Source organism: Delphinapterus leucas, chromosome 18, assembly GCF_059928025.1.
Source record: "Delphinapterus leucas isolate spDelLeu-1000000601 "Yukka" chromosome 18, BTC_Dleu_Yukka2, whole genome shotgun sequence".
Lineage (NCBI taxonomy): Eukaryota > Metazoa > Chordata > Mammalia > Artiodactyla > Monodontidae > Delphinapterus > Delphinapterus leucas.
This window is the reverse complement of record NC_143146.1, coordinates 57,812,979-57,826,639: the sequence shown is the minus strand read 5'-3', so window position 1 is coordinate 57,826,639 and position 13,661 is coordinate 57,812,979. Positions and strand designations below refer to the sequence as shown.

General features: G+C 41.9%; 1 pseudogene; it reads left to right on the top strand.

Annotated features, from left to right (window-relative positions):
* The first annotated feature begins 6,102 nt into the window (after positions 1 to 6,102).
* LOC149746859 (cyclic AMP-dependent transcription factor ATF-4 pseudogene) lies at positions 6,103 to 8,229 on the top strand (annotated as a pseudogene).
* The last annotated feature ends 5,432 nt before the right edge of the window (positions 8,230 to 13,661 follow it).

Here is a 13,661-nt window from a genome sequence, read left to right as displayed (position 1 = left end):
CTTCAAAATACATTCAGAGTCTGTCTACTTTTCACTACTTCCATGGTTACCACCTTGATCTGGGCCCTCACCATCTCTTGACTGAATTATTATAGCAGCATGCTGACTGACTTCCCCGCTTCCAAACTGGCCAGCCTACAGTCTAATCTTAACACCCGTCAGAGTGATCTTTCTAGAACAAGTCAGATGATGCCTCTCCTATGCTCAGAATCCTCCAGTGGCTCCACATCTCTCTCAGAGTGAAAAGCCAAAGTCTTTACAATGTCCTGGGAAGTCCCTCAGGAGCTGGACCCTCACTATCTTGATGACCTCATCTCCTTCTCTATCTTGATTACTACACTCTTCCCACACCAAATATCCCTAATGCAATTTGGGACATACTTATACTAAAAATTGTGCCTCTTTTATCTGAAATTCAAATTTAACTGGGTATCCTGTACTTTACCTGGCAACCTTAACCAGGCATGCTTCCCCTTGAGTCTTTGCGCTGACGGTTTCCTCTGCTCAAATGCTTTCCCATACAGCCACAGCGCTCATCTCTGACCACCTTTAAGTCTCTGCTCAAAGGTCATTTTGTCAAAATCAGAAAGGCCTTCCCTGACGAGCACACTTAAGCCTACACCCACACCCTGGTATGTCCAGCCCCCTTCTTTGCTTTATTTTTCTCCATAGAACTCATCACCATCTATCTTACTTGCTAATTTATCACCAAGAGAGCTTGGCTGGGCTCTATTTTAGTTTGCTCACTGCTGCATCCTGAGTGTTCAGAACAGTGTCTGGCATTTAGCAGGTAGGTGCTCCGTGCGTGTTTGTCATAGGGTTAAAAGAATGACAGGATATACTACACATACTGTGCTGAATGTGGCCTGGACAAGCTTCTTTTTAAAGAAGTCAAAGTATTTCATAGCATAGCTTAAATTGTTGATTAATTAATGATTATAGCAAAAAAAAATCAGTCCCTTGCTCCACCTCATTCCTCCCTACTCGCTACTTTCTGCTCATACTGTTTCTTCTTCTTTTTTTAAATCCTTATTTCTAAATAACTTGCTTCAACTATTCTTTCTTTCTCTTTCTTAGGCTGCACCACACGGCTTGAAGGATCTTAGTTCCCCGACCAGGGATTGAACCCACACCCTTGGCAGAGAAAGTGCCGAGTCCCAACTACTGGACCACCAGGGAATTCCCTCAACTATTATTTCTTGATTTTTCAGTATCAGAGTTTAGGTATTATTTTTTGACTTCTCCTTGGAAGATGAGGATTTAGCCTTCTTGCTGTCCCTCACTCCCATCTCTCCTCTCCTCCGAGCCCTGCCACTTCTCCCTCTCCATCCTCCCATACAATTATCTCACAATTTAGTTAAATTAACAATCATGACAAGACTATGTATTTTTCCAAATGGAGCCATCTGTTTTATAATTTTTGTTGGAGTTAATAACTCTCATATTCCCTGCTGCTTTGTTTTCTAGCTACTCATCACTAATCCATCCCCTAAGCTCTCTGCAAGAAATGTGAATTTCCTCTCAAAACTTGAAGTGCTCCAGGAACCTACTAGGCCCACTTTTTATTTTCTTGGAGGGCTCCCTCGTGGAGCCTGTTTTCTTCCTGCTCCAGTCCACACTGGTGTCCACGCCTGTTGCCTGTGGTCGCATGGAGACCTCTCTCCTCAGCCTGGATTCCCTTCATTACTCACCGAAGTTCTGTCTTGGTGAAGCAGCTCTCTGACGGCTTATTGGGAGGTTAAATTTTTTTTTTTTTTTGCGGTAGGCGGGCTTCTCACTGCTGTGGCCTCTCCCGTTGCGGAGCACAGACTCCGGACGCGCAGGCTCAGTGGCCATGGCTCACGGGCCCAGCCGCTCCGCGGCATGTGGGATCTTCCCGGACCGGGGCACGAACCCGTGTCCCCCGCATCGGCAGGCGGACTCTCAACCACTGCGCCACCAGGGAAGCCCCGACTCGCTTGTTTTTGTCTCTGCAAGTTCTTAGGATTTTCTCTTTGTTACTGGTGTTCTTAACTTCCTTGGTATATGTCGTTGTAAATGACTGACAGTCATTTCCACTTAGATATATGTTTTTAATTTCTTAGGGATTTTCTTGAAAAAAAATAGTATTTTCTTTCCACCCTCTCAGTTCTTACTTTCTGGATTTCTTATTATTCAAATGTTGGGTCTCCTGGGCATGCTTCTTGGGAATGAAATTCAGTGTAATCTGGATGTCACACAGCTAACAGTGCCTCCGAGGAGGTTCTCACACAAGGTGTCTGGAGGCTACGGCATGATAGCCGCACAGACCAATACCTCACTGCTTCTAGTTCAGGACTCTAATGTGAAGAGGCCACCTTGTTAGCATGTGGCTGGGTGTTGAGAGTCTGCAGGTAACACTGGGGTGGCGGGTGGGAAAAAAAGCACACAGAAGCTTATGAGAACATCAGTTAGGGGACACTAGAATGTCTTCCTCAGATTTGTACCATGTTTATGGATTGAAACACATTTTTACATAATTTATTTCACACAACATGGGTCAAAATCTCGAAATCTTGGCTGCCCTCGAAGCGTGGTGAACCTGGACCCAGGCAAACTAGGAGACCAGGACCCAGGCAAACTAGTCACAGTTTTCAGTCCTCAAGAAGATAATCTTGTTCCCTATGCTAAAAGGACTTTTTTTTTTTTTTTTTTGGCTGTGTCGGGTCTTAGTTGCGGCTCACAGGATCTTCTTTGCGGCATGCGGGATCTTTCGTTGCAGAGTGTGGGCTTCTCTCTAGTTGTGGCGCATGGGCTGTAGAGCTTGTGGGCTCAGTAGTTGTGGCAATGGGCTTAGTCTCCCTGCAGCATGTGGGATCTTAGTTCCCCAACCAGGGATCAAACCCACGTCACGTGCATTGGAAGGCAGATTCTTAAACACCACAAGTTTCTTAACACCAGGGAAGTCCCCAAGGGCTGGTTGTTTTTTACTGATCGTCTTTTTGCCTTGGGAATGTGTCTGTACCCGTTTCTCAGTGTGCTCTGCGCAGTCACACAAGCTGTGTATCGTGGTGCCAGGCAGTGAGGCCTGGAGGAGGGTGTCTCTTATTGTACAACGTCACGGTGCACTGTTAGACACACAGCCCAAAACCTGTCACCTACCCCATATGGGAGTTATTACACAGTGATGGTTCCCTGCAGTGTCTTGTTACATTAGTCTTTCCTTTCATTTCTTAAAATCATTTCCCTTATGTATAAATAATTTCTTTAAAAAATTTAGAAGTAGCTATAAGCTTCCAGATTATAGCAGGAAGTTAGCGTTAGAAGAAGAAAGTTTCAATTCCCCCCCTCCTTATTTTGTTCTTCATTTGTTTAATAGCAGCCTAGACTTTAATCTGAATATATAGTACAAGGTTCGGGGTGCACTGCAGGAGTGTGAAACCAATAGCACTGTCATTAAATGGCTATTTTAAGTCCCGCTTACCCTTGCCACTCACACTCCTTCCACATTTCCACACCCTGGGCGAACCAGAAGTTTCTTAAAGCCAAATTCTAATTAGTGAGCACGCTCTCTCTTTTCCTCTCCCTCTCTCCTTTCCCCAATAATCTAATGTAAACTATCAGACAAAAATCTTGTTTTGCATCGTTCTGACTCTAGTCCAGTGCTGCGCAAACTATCTGTGGTAAAGGGCTGATTTCTTTATATTTCTAATCGGTCGTAAACTGGTAACTTTGTAGAATATAATAAACGTGAATTAGTAGAAAAGCGAATTAAAAAATCTAAAGGAAAAGCACTCCTGTATGTCTCCTTTACACTCAGTACTCTACTTCACTTCTGACACTCCTGGTCACGAAATATTTGTAAGTTTTTCCCCTTACAAGCAGTTCTGCAACACCCGCTGGGTGTCCTACCATTCAATTCAGTTCTGACACTATCTACCTGGAGAGAGCATCAGATCCTACAAGACTGCTCCCCCCACCACTTCAGGTGCCAATCACAGGTTCAGGTTACTGACTGGCTATAAATCAGAGGTTCCGATCACCCCCTCCATGGGTTTGATTAATTTGTTGGAGCAGCTTACAGACCTCAGGAGAATATCTTACTCTCTAGATTACCAGTTTGCTAGAAAAGGATATACGGTCACTGCTCCATATCCACAGCTTCCACATTCACACTTTCAAACCAGCTTCAGATCAAAAGAAAAAAATTCCACAAAGTTCCAAAAAGCAAAACTTGAATTTGCAGCATGCTGGCAACTATTTACATGGCTTTTACATTGTTTTAGTTATTAAAAGTGATCTAGAAGTGACTGAAAGTATATGGGAGCAGATAGCCTCATCCACCAGCGGGCAGACAGCGGAAGCAAGAAGAACTACAATTCTGCAGCCTGTGGAAGGAAAACCACATACACAGAAAGACAGACAACACGAAAAGGCAGAGGACTTTGTATGAGATGAAGGAACAAGATAAAACCTCAGAAAAACAACTAAATGAAGTGGAGATAGGCAACCTTCCAGAAAAAGAATTCAGAATAATCATAGTGAAGATGATCCAGGACCTTGGAAAAAGAATGGAGGCAAAGATAGAGAAGACGCAAGAAATGTTTAACAAAGACCTAGAAGAATTAAAGAACAAACACCTAGAAGAATTAAAGAACAAACAAACAGAGATGAACAATACAATAACTGAAATGAAAGACACACTAGAAGGAATCAATAGCAGAATGGCTGAGGCAGAAGAACGGATAAGTGACCTGGAAGACAGAATGGTGGAATTCACTGCCACGGAACAGAATAAAGAAAAAAGAATGAAAAGAAATGAAGACAGCCTAAGAGACCTCTGGGACAACATTAAATGCAACAACATTCGCATTATAGGGGTCCCAAAAGGAGAAGAGAGAGAGAAAGGACCCAAGAAAATATTTGAAGAGATTACAGTCGAAAACTTCCCTAACGTGGGAAAGGAAATAGCCACCCAAGTCCAGGAAGTGCAGAGAGTCCCAGGCAGGATAAACCCAAGGAGAAACATGTCGAGACAAATAGTAATGATATTGACAAAAATTAAAGACAAAGAAAAATTATTGAAAGCAACAAGGGAAAAATGACAAATAACATACCAGGGAACTCCCATAAGGCTAACAGCTGATTTCTCAATAGAAACTCTACAAGCCAGAAGGGAGTGGCATGATATATTTAAAGTGATGAAAGGGAAGAAACTACAACCAAGATTACTCTACCCAGCAAGGATCTCATTCAGATTCGATGGAGAAATCAAAAGCTTTACAGACAAGCAAAAGCTAAGAGAATTCAGCACCACCAAACCAGTTCTACAACAAACGCTAAAGGAACTTCTCTAAGTGGGAAACACAAGAGAAGAAAAAGACCTACAAAAACAAACCCATAACAATTAAGAAAATGGTCATAGGAACATACATATTGATAATCACCTTAAACACGAATGGATTAAATGCTCCAACAAAAAGACACAGGCTCGCTGAATGGATACAAAAAAAAAGACCCATATATATGCTGTCTACAAGAGACCCACTTCAGACCTAGGGACACATACAGACTGAAAGTGAGGGGATGGAAAAAGATATTCCATGCAAATGGACATCAGAAGAAAGCTGGAGGGCTTCCCTGGTGGCGCAGTGGTTGAGAATCTGCCTGCCAATGCAGGGGACACGGGTTCGAGCCCTGGTCTGGGAAGATCCCACATGCTGCAGAGCAACTAGGCCCGTGAGCCACAACTGCTGAGCCTGCGCATCTGGAGCCTGTGCTCTGCAACAAGAGAGGCTGCGATAGTGAGAGGCCCATGCACCGCGATGAAGAGTGGCTCCCGCTTGCCCCAACTAGAGAAAGCCCTCATACAGAAACTAAGACCCAATACAGCAAAAATAAATTAATTAATAAAAACTCCTATCCCCAACATCTTCTTTAAAAAAAAAAAAAGAAAGCTGGAGTAGCAACACTCATATCAGATAAAATAGACTTTAAAGAATGTTATAAGAGACAAGGAAGGACACTACATAATGATCAAGGGGTCAATCCAAGAAGAAGGTATAACAATTAAAAATATATATGCACCCAACATAGGAGCACCTCAATACATAAGGCAACAGCTAACAGCTATAAAAGAGGAAATCGACAGTAACACAATAATAGTGGGGGACTTTAACACCTCACTCACACCAATGGACAGATCATCTAAAATGAAAATTAATAAGGAAACACAACCTTTAAATGACACAATAGACCAGATAGATTTAATTGATATTGATAGGACATTCCATACAAAAACTTCATATTACACTTTCTTCTCAAGTGCACACAGAACATTCCCCAGGATAGATCACATCTTGGGTCACAGATCAAGCCTCAGTAAATTTAAGAAAATTGAAATCATATCAAGCATCTTTTCTGACCACAACACTATGAGATTAGAAATCAATTACAGGGAAAAAACCGTAAAAAACACAAACACATGGAGGCTAAACAATACACTACTAAATAACCAAGAGATCACTGAAGAAATCAAAGAGGAAATCAAAAAATACCTAGAGACAAATGACAATGAAAACACGACGATCCAAATCCTGTGGGATGCAGTAAAAGCAGTTCTAAAAGGGAAGTTTATAGCAATACAAGCCTACCTCAAGAAACAAGAAAAATCTCAAATAAACAATCTAACCTTACACTTAAAGGAACTAGAGAAAGAAGAACAAACAAAACCTAAAGTTAGCAGAAGGAAAGAAATCATAAAGATCAGAGCAGAAATAAATGAAATAGAAACAATGAAAACAATAGCAAACATCAATAAAACTAAAAGCTGGGGCCATTTTTTCTTCTTCCGCCTATACATGTGGTTTCTCCGTGCAAGTGCGTACCTTCTTTTCTCGGCTCCCACAGGGTTCGCGGCCACCATGGCGTATTAGAGGCAGCAGTGCCTGCGGCAGCATTGGCTTTTGCAGCGGCGGCAGCAGCACCCCCCAGCGGCTTAAGCCATGGCGCTTTTCAAAGGCATTCAGCAGCAGCGTTGCTGTAACCGACAAAGACACCTTCGAATTAAGCACATTCCTCGATTCCACCAAAACCTCGCAACATGGCCGAGATGAGCTTCCTGAGCAGCGAGGTGTTGGTGGGGGAGTTCATGTCTCCCTTTGACCAGTCGGGTTTGGGGGCTGGAGAGAGCCTGGGTCTCCTAGATGACTACCTGGAGGTGGCCAAGCACTTCAAACCTCATGGGTTCTCTGGCGACAAGGCTAAGGCGGGCTTCTCTGAATGGCTGGCTGTGGATGGGTTAGTCAGTGCCTCAGATAACGACAAGGAGGATGCTTTCCCTCGGGGCAGATTGGATGGTAGAGAAAATGGATCTGAAGGAGTTTGATTTTAATGCTCTGTTGGGTATAGATGATCTGGAAACCATGCCAGATGAGCTTTTGGCCACATTGGATGACACGTGTGATCTCTTTGACCCCCTACTCCAGGAAGAAGAGGTCCGCAAGGCAAGGGGGAAGAAGAGGATCCCCTAGTTAGGGTAGTTAGGAGGGTGTGTGCTTGTACATAGGAGGCTAGTGCTGAAGCTGTGTGTTTTAATAAATTATTTTTTGGTGAAAGTAAAAAAAAAAATTAAAAAAAAATAAAAGCTGGTTCCTTGAGAAGATAAACAAAATTGATAGACCATTAGCCAGACTCATCAGGAAAAAGAGGGAGAGGACTTAAATCAATAAGCTTAGAAATGAAAAAGGAGAAGTTACAACAGACACCGCAGAAATACAAAGCATCCTAAGAGACTACTATAAGCAACTCTATGCCAATAAAATGGACAACCTGGAAGAAATGGACAAATTCTTAGAAAGGTATAACCTTCCAAGACTGAACCAGGAAGAAACAGAAAATATGAACAGACTAATCACAAGTAATGAAATTGAAACTGTGATTTAAAATCTTCCAATAAACAAAAGTCCAGGACCAGATGGCTTCACAGGCGAATTCTATCAGACATTTAGAGAAGAGCTATCCCTCATCCCTCTCAAACTCTTCCAAAATATAGCAGAGGGAGGAACACTCCCAAACTCATTCTATGAGGCCACCATCACCCTGATACAAAAACCAGACAAAGATACTACAAAAAAAAGAAAATTACAGACCAATATCACTGATCAACATAGATGCAAAAATCCTCAACAAAATACTAGCAAACAGAATCCAACAACACATTAAAAGGATCATACACCATGATCAAGTAGGATTTATCCCAGGGATGCAAGGATTCTTCAATATACTCAAACCAATTAATGTGATACATCACATTAACAAATTAAAGAATAAAAGCCTAATGATCATCTCAATAGATGCAGAAAAAGCTTTTGAAAAAATTCAACACCTATTTATGATAAAAAGTCTCCAGAAAGTGGGCACAGAGGGAACCTACCTCAACATAATAAAGGACATATACAACAAACCCACAGCAAACATCATTCTCAGTGGTGAAGAACTGAAACCATTTCCTCTAAGATCAGGAACAAGACAAGGATGTCCACTCTCACCACTATTATTCAACATAGTTTTGGAAGTCCTGGCCATGGCAATCAGAGAAGAAAAAGAAATAAAAGGAATACAAATTGGAAAAGAAGAAGTAAAACTGTCACTGTTTGCAGGTGACATGATACTATACATAGAGAATCCTAAAGATGCCACCAGAAGACTACTAGAGCTAATCAATGAACTTGGTAAAGTTGCAGGATACAAAAATAATGCACAGAAATCTCTTGCATTTCTATACACTAATGATGAAAAATCTGAAAGAGAAATTAAGGAAACACTCCCATTTACCATTGCAACAAAAAGAATAAAATACCTAGGAATAAACCTACCTAGGGAGACAAAAGACCTGTATGCAGAAAACTATAAGACACTGATGAAAGAAATTAAAGATGAGACAAACGGATGGAGAGATATACCATGTTCTTGGATTGGAAGAATCAGTGTTGTGAAAATGACTATACTACACAAAGCCATCTACAGAATCAGTGCAATCCCCATCAAATTACCAATGACATGTTTTACAGAACTTGTACAAAAAATCTTAAAATTTGTATGGAAGCACAAAAGACCCCAAATAGCCAAAGCAGTTTTGAGGGAAAAAAACAGAACTGGAGGAATCAGACTCCCTGACTTCAGAGTACACTACAAAGCTACAGTAATCAAGACAGTATGGTACTGTCACAAAAACAGAAATATAGATCAATGGAACAAGATAGAAAACCCAGAGGTAAACCCACGTACCTATGGTCAACTAATCTATGACAAAGGAGGCAAGGATATACAATGGAGTAAAGACAGTCTCTTCAATAAGTGGTGCTGGAAAATCTGGACAGCTACATGTAAAAGAATGAAATTAGAACACTCCTTAACACCATACACAAAAATAAACTCAAAATGGATTAAAGACCTAAATGGAAGGCGAGACACTATAAAACTCTTAGAGGAAAACATAGGAAAAACACTCTTTGACATAAATCACAGCAAGATTTTTTTTGATCCACCTCCTAGAGTAATGGAAATAAAACCAAAACTAAACAAATGGGACCTAATGAAACTTAAAAAGCTTTTGCACAGCAAAGGAAACCATAAACAAGACGAAAAGACAACCCTCAGAATGGGAGAAAATATTTGCAAACGAATCAACAGACAAAGGATTAATCTCCAAAATATATAAACAGCTCATGCAGCTCAATATTAAAAAAACAAACAACCCAATCAAAAAATGGGCAGAAGACCTAAATAGACATTTCTCCAAAGGAGACATACAGATGGCCAAGAAGCACATGAAAAGCTGCTCAACATCCCTAATTATTAGAGAAACGCAAATCAAAACTACAGTGAGGTATCACCTCACACCAGTTAGAATGGGCATCATCAGAAAATCTACAAACAACAAATGCTGGAGAGGGTGTGGAGAAAAGGGAACCCTCTTGCACTGTTGGTGGGAATGTAAATTGATACAGCCACTATGGAGAACAGTATGGAGGCTCCTTAAAAAACTAAAAATAGAATTACCATATGACCCAGCAATCCCTCTACTGGGCATATACCCAGATAAAACCATAATTTAAAAAGACACATGTACCACAATGTTCCTTGCAGCACTATTTACAATAGCCAGGTCATGGAAGCAACCTAAATGCTCATCGACAGATGAATAGATAAAGAAGATGTGGTACATATATACAATGGAATATTACTCATCCATAAAAAGGAATGAAATTGGGTCATTTGTAGAGACGTGGATGGATCTAGAGACTGTCATACAGAGTGAAGTAAGTCAGAAAGAGAAAAACAAATATCGTATATTAACGCATATATGTGGAACCTAGAAAAACGGTAAAGATGAACTGGTTTGCAAGGCAGAAATAGAGACACAGATGTAGAGAACAAACGTATGGACACCAAGGGGGAAAGGGGGGGTGTTGGTGGGATGAATTGGGAGATTAGGATTGACATATATACACTAATATGTATAAAATGCATAACTAATAAGAACCTGCTGTATAAAAAAATAAATAAAATTAAATTAAAAAGAATAAAGTATATGGGAGGATGTGTGTAGGTTATATTGGGTTGGCCAAAATGTTTGTTCACTTTTTTCCGTAAGATGTCTCTAGTAGAACTTAGTTGTCTTTAACTTCATTCAAAACAATTTTGTTAGATTGTATGTGACAGCTGTCATTTCAGCGTGCATTTAAAAGAATACATCAAAATTTGTGAAATTTTGTGTAGCCATTTTAATATTGAAGATGGAAGAAAATAAAGCAACTTTTTCGGCATATTATGCTTTATTTCAAGAAAGGTAAAAACGCAACTGAAACGCAAAAAAATTTGTGCAGTGTATGGAGAAGATGCTGTGACTGATTGAACATGTCAAATGTGGTTTGCCAAGTTTCGCACTAGAGATTTCTCGCTGGATGAGGCTCCATGGTCAGGAGCAAATGTCAAATCAAGACATTAATTGAGAAAAATCAGCGTTATGCCACACGGGAGATAGCCGACATACCCAAAATATCCAAATCAAGCGCTGAAAATCATTTGCACCAGCTTGGTTATGGGAATCGCTTTGATGTTCATGTTCCACGTAAGTTAAGCGAAAAAAACCTTCTTGACCGTATTTCTCCATGCGATTCTCTATTTTAAACGTAATGAAAATGTTACATTTTTAAAACAAATTGTGACGGGAGATGAAAAGTGGATACTGTACAATCATGTGGAATGAAAGAGATCGTGGGGCAAGTGAAATGAACCACCACCAAGCACACCAAAGGCCGATCTTCATCCAAAGTCAAGTTGTGTATATGGTGGGACTGCGAGTCCTCTATTATGAGCTCCTTCTGGAAAACCAAATGATGAATTCCAACAAGACTGCTCCCAGTTAGGCCAACTGAAAGCAGCACTCGACGAAAAGTGTCCAGAATTAGTCAACAGAAAACGCATCATCTTCCATCAGGATAATGCAAGACGGCATGTTTCTTTGATGACCACAAAAACTGTTACAGCTTGGCCGGGAAGTTCTGATTCATCCGCCCTATTCACCAGACACTGCACCTTCGGATTTCCATTTACTTAGGTCTTTACAAAATTCTCTTAATAGAAACAATTTCAATTCCCTGGAAGACTGTAAAAGGCACCTGGAACAGTTCTTTGCTCAAAAATATAAAAAGTTTTGGGAAGATGGAATTACGAAGTTGCCTGAAAAATGGCAGAAGGTAGTGGAACAAAAGGGTCAATATGTTGTTCAATAAAGTTCTTGGTGAAAATGAAAAATGTGTGTTTTTACTTAAAAACCGAAGGCACTTTTTGACCAATATATAAATACAGGTCATTTTATATAAGGGGCTTGAGCATCCATGTATTTTGGTAATCAAGGGGAATTCTGGTACCAATCTCCCACGGATACTGAGAGAAGACTGTAATTTGGAAACAGCTGGATGGAAGAGATGCATAGGGCAAGGTACGTGGGAAGGGGCACAGAGCTTCCATGCCCTCTTCGGGTGCACCACTTCCCAGCATGTGGATGTGTTCCCAACCTGGAAGCTTTTGGAACCCCTGTCCTTTTGGGCTTTTATGGAGGCTTCATTACATAGGCATAATTGATTGCATCATTGGCCACTGGTGACCGAACTCAACCTCCAGCCCCTCTTCTATCCCTGGTGGTCTGGGGCGTGGGGGCAGGCTGAAAGTTCCAACCCTCTAATTGCATGTTTTTTTCTCCCCTGGAAACTAGCCCCTATCCTGTGGGACTTTACAAAAGTCATTTCCATTAACATAAAGTCAGGTGTGGTTGAAACGGGCTTGTCATGAATACAAAAAACACAGTTGGAGAATTCCCTGATGGCCCAGGGGTTAGGACTCTGCACTTTCACTGCTGAAGGTGCGGGTTCAATCCCTGATCGAGGAACTGACGTCCCCCAAGCCCCGCATGGTGGCCAAAAACGAACAAACAAAACAACAACAACAAACCACTAAAACACAGTTCACCTTTATCCTCTGGAGCTATTTTGGGAGCTGTTGAACAAAAGGTGCGCCTAATGCTCTCATCACTTAGCAAATTACAAAGGTTTAAGAATCTATGTGGTGGAGGGCTTCCCTGGTGGCGCTGCGGTTAAGAATCCGCCTGCCAATGCAGGGGACACAGGTTCGAGCCCTCGTCCCACATGCCACGGAGCAAGGAAGCCCGTGCGCCACAACTACTGGGCCTGCGAGCCACAACTACTGAGCCAGCACACCACAACTACTGAAGCCCACGCGCCTAGAGCCCGTGCTCCGCAACGAGAAGCCATCGCAATGAGAAGCTCGTGCACCACACCCAAGAGTAGCCCTCACTCGCCTCAACTAGAGAAAGTCCGCGTGCAGCAACGAAGACTCAACACAGACAAAAAAACGAAAAAAAGGCAATCATCAGCATTATCCACCTTCTCCTCCTCCTCCACCCCTTTTCCGGGGGCTCTGATGAGCAGCGGCTTCTCCTGGTTACAGAGTGTGGGCCATAGCAGCTGCAGGGATTGTATAAGCCAAACGGCTGATCTCTTTGGCTCGGGAGAATGAAAATGAACTAACAGATAGTCGGGCTTGCAGCACAAGCCGCTTAATGGCCCTGCCTCTCGTCTCTCTCCCGCGAGTCCGCGTATGGGAGATGTCGCCCGGAGGGGGCGCCTGTTGCGCGGCTGCGGCTCTGAGATGTATGGAAGCGTCGCTACGTCCCTGTTGGGAGCGGTTCAGGGCAATAAAAGGAAAAACGGTCAGGAGGAAAACCACAATGAAGAGCATCTTTTTGATATAGTCAAGTCTCCTTCAGGACCAGGACTAAGCAGATATTTTTATAGCCTGGTGGAGAAGAGCCCGGACTTGGCCTGTTGCTTAGCAACGTAAAGTTAAAGGGTTAATAAAAACCATTAAGGTGAACGTTTACAAAGGCAGGTGGTACAAAGTAAATGGATGCCACTCATCTCATAATTGAAATGCTTGAAGGCTAAGTGGAGCGAGAGTGGTTTTTGCTTCCAAATACCTCTCTGCAGAAAGCTACCAAACATTCCCTTGGGAATGAATCGAAATGGAGCTGTTGGTACATTAAGTTCAGTCTAATTCTGTTCTTAATTTATGGTGTGGGCATTCTAAGACTGCCAAAATGGTTAGCATGTTTATTATGA